At 37.4% G+C, this 8139-nt stretch overlaps 1 long non-coding RNA gene across 2 annotated transcripts in view; it reads left to right on the forward strand.

Moving 5' to 3' along the window:
• Positions 1–8139, forward strand: part of LOC111253305 (uncharacterized) — a 40313-nt gene that overhangs the window by 22654 nt on the left and 9520 nt on the right. The window contains exons 2-3 of one of the 2 annotated variants that reach the window (XR_015330416.1): positions 1515–1682; positions 5325–5430. This is a non-coding gene — a long non-coding RNA (uncharacterized LOC111253305). Of the gene's footprint in view, positions 1–1514; positions 1683–4911; positions 5431–8139 lie in introns of those variants that run through there. The other variant, XR_015330417.1, reaches the window with a different exon arrangement.

The following is an 8139-nucleotide window of genomic DNA, read 5'->3' on the forward strand; positions in this document are numbered from 1 at the left end:
GAAACACCTGCATAGATTATAGCATACAACACTTTTAACCAATTAATCAAATAGAATGAAAAATCATTACTGCAGCTGAGAAGTATTTTCACTTTCTAAATACACACCTTAATTTCTTTGTTGCAGGACATCAGGCATAAGATGTATAAGCCTGGCGGAATCAAAGTTTTTTTTTTTATAATTTCACGTCCAGTATCGATATTAGGAAATTCGTTTACCCTTAATGTCGAACCTAGTTACCCTACGTTTAATCGGGAAACACGCTATTATTGAATTATTACTTCTGTCTACATTTTTAGTCTAGATATTCGTCTAGTAAAAGCAAGCATTGCGCAATTAGATTAAGTCGATCTATTGATATCAACATAATCGAGAATATATTCGAAGAAATAACTTCCCAAAGTTCAATGACGGGCAAGTTCAATTGAGTACGAAGTATGAGTATGTATGCCAAATGAATCCATCTGCTTAATTATCTTAGTCGAAGTGTTTCCCTGCCATGTTCCGTACATTGAACTGCTACTGCTACGAAACATAACAACCGCAGTAGAACAGGGGGTCACAAATGTCAGTTCCCACAAACTTCTTGGTGCGACTCCGGGCTGTGCTGGAGACTGGTACGAGAGACTGGGCATAATTGGGCAAGAATTCATCCCCCTAACAAAAGTTAACAACATTTAAAGAAGCTGGGATTTGAAGAAATGATGATATTAGTGTAAAGGAAGGTGCTCAAGCTTTCAGATTAATAATACCCAGCTTCGTTTTTATAAAAACGATACAGGGTTATACTAGTTAAGGTGATGTCTTATAATAGTTTTCTATTAAGCAATCATTTATAGATATTTAATAACGTTTGCATTAAACTTCAATGCTTTAAATAAATACTTTTCTTTATTCACTTCAGCGATCCTTAGTGCCGATTTTGATAAGATAAGGATTTTGATTTCTGAAGATAGTTTACTAAAACAACGTGTAAAAAAGGTTGGAATTTTTTCCATCCAAGAATTTTTTGTTGGAGTATTCGTCACGCTATGGACTTGATTTGGCTACATTTACGTCTAGGGTTGTCAACAAAGAAGACTGTGTTGTCTCTACCTGGAAGGTTTTCTTTCGAACTGCTTAGGGTGATACCTAGAGGAAGAAACATAAAACGTCACGGATCACAATCACATGAACGGATCGTTTCGCGTTCACTTTAAACTTATGTATTATTTAGGTTCATCTTATCCTAATCTTACTTAAGTTAGTCCGAAGAGAACAGCATTGGGATTGTCATGGTCGTGTTACTGAGTTTGCCTGGGTTTTTACACTGAAGCGGTTCCAATTATTTAATTGGTGAAGGCCGCAAATTCAAGTTTATTCAGCTTATTATATACAATGGAAATGAAGCCTGTCGGCATTTCCCCTATCGTAGCTGGTCTTGTTTTATTCGAGTTTTCCTCTAGGCTGTAATTAGGGTTGATGTATTCTGTACTCTATAACACCAATTTTATTATGTCTCGAATGGGCTCCAGTTTCAGATGGTTTGTTTAGGGGTGAGCCGATTTGACTATGTTTGCACTAGAGAACGCAAAGTCTCGTTCAAAACCGCACTGCGATTTGTACCCACGGATTCTCCGAGTAAAGTTTATTGCGTTGAAAACATCATCATTTGAGCTTCCACAAACTAAGATTCACAGGAGGTATGTCACAAATTTCCTATTTCGGTTCTAAGCCTGCGTGTCATTTGGCGCAATGAACATTTTCTCAAGGCACTTTAGCACCAGATGACAATTGTCTGATAATAAACAATAGTTATAAAAGTCCGAGCTGTTTACCTCTAATATAAGACAACCTAACAACGTTGAATAATACCGCTACTGATAACCACCAGTGACCAAGATCTAGTGGTTCCACTCGTTGTTCATGAATAAAAAAAGATCACTGCAGCTGCACTGCTTGCTTGAATTGACAGTTTTACAGTTACTTGAACGGAGTACGACGCTATACATTTTAAAGTAAGTCCGTTGTGAACAAGTTATCTATGCATGTACTAGGAGATGTGTGTACTTGATCACCAATACTGGATGTGAAATTCGAAATATTTATGTGTGTCACGCAGTAGAGCTCCTTTTTTTGTTCGGCCTGCAATCGATATAGATTAAGTGTGAAGTAACACGCATCAAGCTAATGATGATATATCCAGAACGAACCGGTGTTATCATTCTGCAAAAACAAAGCCGGCTGCATAATTGAGTTCAGACGTACGCCGCTAATTTGGCAGTAAAACAAGAAAAACGTCAGAATAAGGACACAGCAACGGCAAAATAGAAGGACCGACTAGGAACTTTGACAGATAGGGCTCTGCCGAGAAGAAATTCACCGTTCCGGTCCTTTCAGATGAAAAACAGCTATTTACAGATTCTTATAAAAAAGAAAACATTGTTGTCCAATAACAATATTACAAAAGAAACTTAATGTAACGTAGTGCAGCTAACTGATCCTCTACTGGGTACATTCGTAAAAGGTAGTATTGTTTTGTTAATATTATTACTATATATAATCTGTATTGAACGGGCGTCGTTATCCAATTTGTATGGCGACAAAAAGCAATTTCCCCCATGGACAGCCACGCTGATGCCTCTATTCATCTTGTTTGTGATACCGAATACATACATCGGATGCTGACCACCACCATGTTAGTTTTCTTAACGAATGCTATGCAGATAGACAAATTTAACCCAGAACCTAAGTTATCTCATTTCTTGCAATCATCCCTTGACAGCAATATAATTATGCCGTTTCTATGTTGGCGCTGGCCTGTGCCCAGCCCGAAATTCATCGGCTCTATCAAAGTGAAAATCAATACTTGGTTTTTAAGACACTCCAAAGCATTGGGCTTCTCGAGAGGCCAAGTTCGTAAGCGTAAGAGCATGATATTTAAGAAATGCTAGCTCCGTTTATTGACAAACAGTCGAATTCGATAAATAACAATAGTAAAAAACTTATTTAACGCCTGTTGTGTACAGGCCGAACAATTTAAAACAACTCTCGTAAGTTGGATGTTTCACAAACTCTTAGGCAATACCTCAAAGATCATTTTTTCGCCCATTTTTACATTAGAATATATGCAAAAGTTAAAATTAATACTTTGTTTTTCGTTGTTGTCAAACCTATAGACAAAATCTGTTGGGCTGATGCAAGTGTAAATGTTAACATAGATATACACGTATAAATTATTAGCCGCTGAAGAGCTGACGGTTACTATTAACATTGTTTTCAATACTAAGGCCGAGTGGTGACAGCCGCTACCTGATAGGCAACAACGCTATACATGTACCGCGTCCGCCCGCTTTCATCTATGAGAAATCCCTCGTAATAGATAAAAATTGCAACTAAAATTGAGAAAAATTTACGTTTTTAACATACCCATCCATTTTTCGTGCGTATACGTAATCCACGCTAAGTATACACCAGAAGCATTGTCTACCACCGTCCTGGTATTTTCCTGATCTTATTTAAAGCCTAGATTTAAATTTGAAATTCACTCAGGCCTGTCCGATTGTTGTATTACTTAATTACATAATACCCGTTAGCTTGCTACAGTTATTCGTACTTTTTTAGTGCTCCGATTCATCTTGTCTTCTACCCTGTATTTGAGTCTTCCCTGTATGTCAGCTTAGGTGCTCGTAATTGTATCGTACTGTCTTCAATATGTACATTGCTCTATGCGCAACATTATTTTTCTCTGACTGATATTCCGATATTGTATTTAGTCACCCTGTAACTCTTAAATAACTGTCGGATTCTTTTGGGTTAATTGTCGTCCTCTTCCACTACGTTATCACAACTTGTCACCCGTTACGATTATTCGGCTATGACACGGGGAAACACATCTTAACATTTACAAGTACTACGTATATACTAGGCTGCTAAAAAAAAAAACAAAAAAAAAGTAAGAAACTAAGCAATGTAGAAGCGTTATGTCTATGTTGGGAAATTTTGAACGCCGAAAGACCCAACCTTTATGCCCACCGATCGATGCTTCGAAGACGGCTAGAATGTTCCACAAGTGTTCCGACACAGCACTTTTTTTTTTTTCTCTAGTTTGCAGTGGATAGGGAGGGCTCTACAAGATGGTATTCCTAGCTTGTTTAGGGACGTTTGGCTTATTAATAGCTCAAAACCTATTTCCGTCAGAAGCTTTTGTGACGCTATTAACCAAGCATCAGACCAGATCGCAGAATGGTAGGACTGCAGCCTGCTAACGCGAGATCTGAGAAGGATAGTTGCACACTAAGTATTCGAATCGCTAGAGTACCGGGGCCAGGAGTGCCTCAAAACATTTAGTATCGATTAGATACGTCAATGCCGTTCAGTAGTACTACTACTGCTATTTATTTGGCGGTTGATCTTTTGCTGTAAGAGCATCTTTGCATTGTCGCTATGCTGACTCAATTTGACGTACCGATACGCTCATAAAGTGGCCCCATTAACAGCGATACTGTAACCGTATTCATTGAACTGCAAATTGACTCACTTCTCCGGCTGGGCTGTAAAGAAGGGATGATTTTTCCCACTCGGCCTTACATTGGGATGCTTTATTAATGAAGATGAAGGCATTGACTACGTTTACTTCGGCAGCCCTATCGACATGAGAGCTGTCGACCGAATTTGCCTTTCAAGTAAAATGATTCATTTTTTTTTAAGTAGATCTTGCTATAGGTAGTGTACCGGTTGTCGGTTCAAATTAATTCAATTAGACTTATAATTGCGTTTTCCTACTGAGTAAATACAGTTGACCGTCTGTGGCAATGCTTAACGCATATACTTGGCGTAGACCTCAACACATTTATTAGATTAAAAATCTCAATTTTACCCTTTGTAGATAACGTTTGTTAATGTTGGCTCAAGCTTGGTATACTAGATGACAGCCTGTTTACTCATTCATTGAAAACAGTCAAGTCGAATTACGATAGATACAGTTGCGCTTTAGCTATCTATCTTAGTAGAATATTAACGGATTTTACCAACTAAGGCGATAGTATATTATTCTGGCTAACGACAGTTTCTGCTGTCAGGAAATATTTGAATATTTTCATTCGTACTCAATAAAATTACTAATTATCTATTACTTCTAGAGATACTTTACAACAGCCATTTTGATGACCGATGATATTTTGGAAAGCCGTCCTACGCCGACAGCAGACGACAGTGCGGAGTTTCTAAATAAATATAAGGCCTTTCGAAATTACGCCTGACACGTTGTTTGATCGTGGGTGAATGATATTGTTAGACAATCATTTTTTTCAGCATCCCGCATGACATCAAGGCTTACTTTGCAGAACTGTTCGGGTCGATAGGGTGCGAAGTTCTGGTTACGGTTGGTGTATGGGGTCCTTTCTTCTACTGCCAATGGCCAAGCGGGACATCGTACGCTGCCGCTACGAGGTTTGTAATTTTGGCGAATGAAACATATTTGGACCTTCAGACGTCTTAACTGCGAGTTCACAATATGGCTATTTCGGGTGAAAGCACACATGTGCAAATCACACCTCATGTGCTCGTGAAATACTCGTCCGCCGAGGCGCATCGCCAGGAGCGCTGCCTGATTTGGCGTTAAGCGAGCCTAAAAGTAATAGGGTTAGTTTCGGCCTGTAAAACCAAACTGTAACTATGGGACCAAGATTCTAATCGGCTTTTAAAGATCTGCACGTAAATCATGGTTTTACGAAATGAGTTTCTTTAGTCTTGTTTGAATGAGGCAGGTAGTGGCATTTGCTTACTTTTTAGCAATTTTTGGTGCCTAAAACGACAAATTGAATTTTAACGATAAATCTGAAAGGCCCCATTATGATTCCTGTCATCAATGTATACGCACGCTATCCCTTTGGGATCATTATTATGCGTCTATAATATTTGAAGCAACGCTTTCAGCGTTCAGGTTTGTTTTCAGTAATCATTTGAAAGTTCTCGATACACGGTTTTTGACTCCGCTACTAACGTAGCTAAGGTCTGTCATGATCATAGGAACGATTATATTTTGATATATTTGACAAACTAAAAGATTACGCGCCACCAATTAAATGCCCTAAACAATTGCGTTGTGATGCTTGATGTCATAAGGGTTTAATGCTATGTTTTATGTATGTAGTAAATAGACCGGCCGTTGGTATGAGGCTTCATATACAATCGCAATAAATATAGCATGCTGCTTATTCATTCCCCTTTTTTTGATATACAATTATATGCGTAGATCTTGGTATAGGAGTCAATGTTTAACAATAATTATGCAGAAGTTTTGTGTATTGATACCGTAATGTCCTTAGTTTTGGTCAAAGAGCAGACGCTTTTTAGTTTTTAGGATTAGAAATTTCGTACGACTGAGCGTCGTAACCATTATAAAGTATTACGAGGAATAAGAAGTACTGCGAAATTTGGTCGATGATCCTGTGGATTTCAAATACTGCGTTTCAATGCGTAGTGGCACCTAAATTAGAAATCTGCTTGGTGTTATATAGGATTAAATAAAAGCGTTGTCCACATTGTTTCATTGCAGCGGTGAATTATTACTATTATTATAATAGCGTAAGATTTATTACAAGCTAAGTTATGTTCTTCGCTCAATCAGTTTTTTATGATTATCATTTACTAGAAGACATTGACTTAAAAGATAAAGAATACTTAACATAGTCACCAATCATTTGAGGAACGCTGAGTCTACGATCATTTTGCATAAATAATTCTTTACGTACATTGACATTTGACGGGGCCAAGCCAAAGTATGGCCTATACGCATCGGCTTGTGACCTCCAAGTAAATCAAAAGCTCCAACGTCTAGCAAAAAAAAAATGCACATTGCTATACCTTCCAGATACCGAAGCTTATCTCAGTTAAAAAAAAAAAAGTTAACCTATCGAATTTCTTCACTTTCCCAGTAATCGGTAGAAATGTAAGCGACAAAACAATCCGCATATTATTGTACACAATTTACGGGTTTTACCATCTACTGTGCGCGTCTCTAAGATACAATGAAACAGACGATGAGTATAAATCTTTTAATGCTAAATTTTACGCCATTATTTGTAACGAAGTTTTATCTATGAACCGACTGGCAAACTTGAACTTTAAAAATCTCTCTATATATAGTATATACACCCTTATATTAGTCCTTTGTATCCGTATTTATAGTAGTCGATATAATCGACGTAATTTATGCGGAACGAAACTGACTTAACTGTTGCTTTGAGATTTGTTGTTACCGAAGGAAAGGCCCATACGAGAAAGGCCTTACTAAATTACGTAGAGAAGAAGGCTTCGCTTTTCATAGAAAGTCGTTACAATTGTTCCAAGAAGATAAGTGCGCTTCTATAAGCCTAGAAATAATTACCTAAAAAAAGTTTTTTTAAAAGGATGAGAGCAGTTCTCCTAACACTTGCTTTGGCTTTCCTCGTGACAAAAAGTAAAGTAGATATTTCGATTCTAATAAATTACAGAAGTGACTGAGAGAATGACTTAAAGGGATGGAAGGCTGGACTCGAGCGATAACGACATGTTAACAGAGGTTACCTTCTATAACTATTTTCCGAAAGTCATCGTTTTCGTAATACAATAAATTCAATTCCAGAGCTTTTTCTCTCAATCTATCTTGAAAACGCTGTAAAACGTTCTAAAAAAAATCTACAATTAGGATGAACTGAAAAATGACATCCAGTTTCATTTTCATGTTTATCATATACATATTTGTATTTGATTTAATTCTTCACATTAATAAAAAAGATATTTTGTGCATCAAGAGAAAAACACCGAATATTTGTTTTAAGGGGCTGAAGACATAAAACGAGTTTTTGCTTCTTAAGTTTTAAAGGACAATCGAGCCTTCTCCGTTTACATATTTGTATTTTTCCAGAGCTGCTCAGTTAACGCGAATAGCTTTCTGTCAGCATCAACAGGACCTAAGTTTCGCTTTTTAATACCGCTTCTTATCATTACCGTTCTAATGTTCACCGCGCACGTGTACGTTGTCAGCGTCGGTTTCCATTAGCTTCTGTTAGTTTTTTTGTAGGTGGTGCCTTATTTTTTTTCTTTAGCTGGATAATAAATACTTTTTATACATATATTTACACGCGTGGCATAGCTTTGATGACAGGAATATTTATA

The sequence above is a fragment of the Varroa destructor genome, unplaced genomic scaffold, assembly GCF_002443255.2.
Source record: "Varroa destructor unplaced genomic scaffold, Vdes_3.0 BEIS01000006.1, whole genome shotgun sequence".
NCBI lineage: Eukaryota > Metazoa > Arthropoda > Arachnida > Mesostigmata > Varroidae > Varroa > Varroa destructor.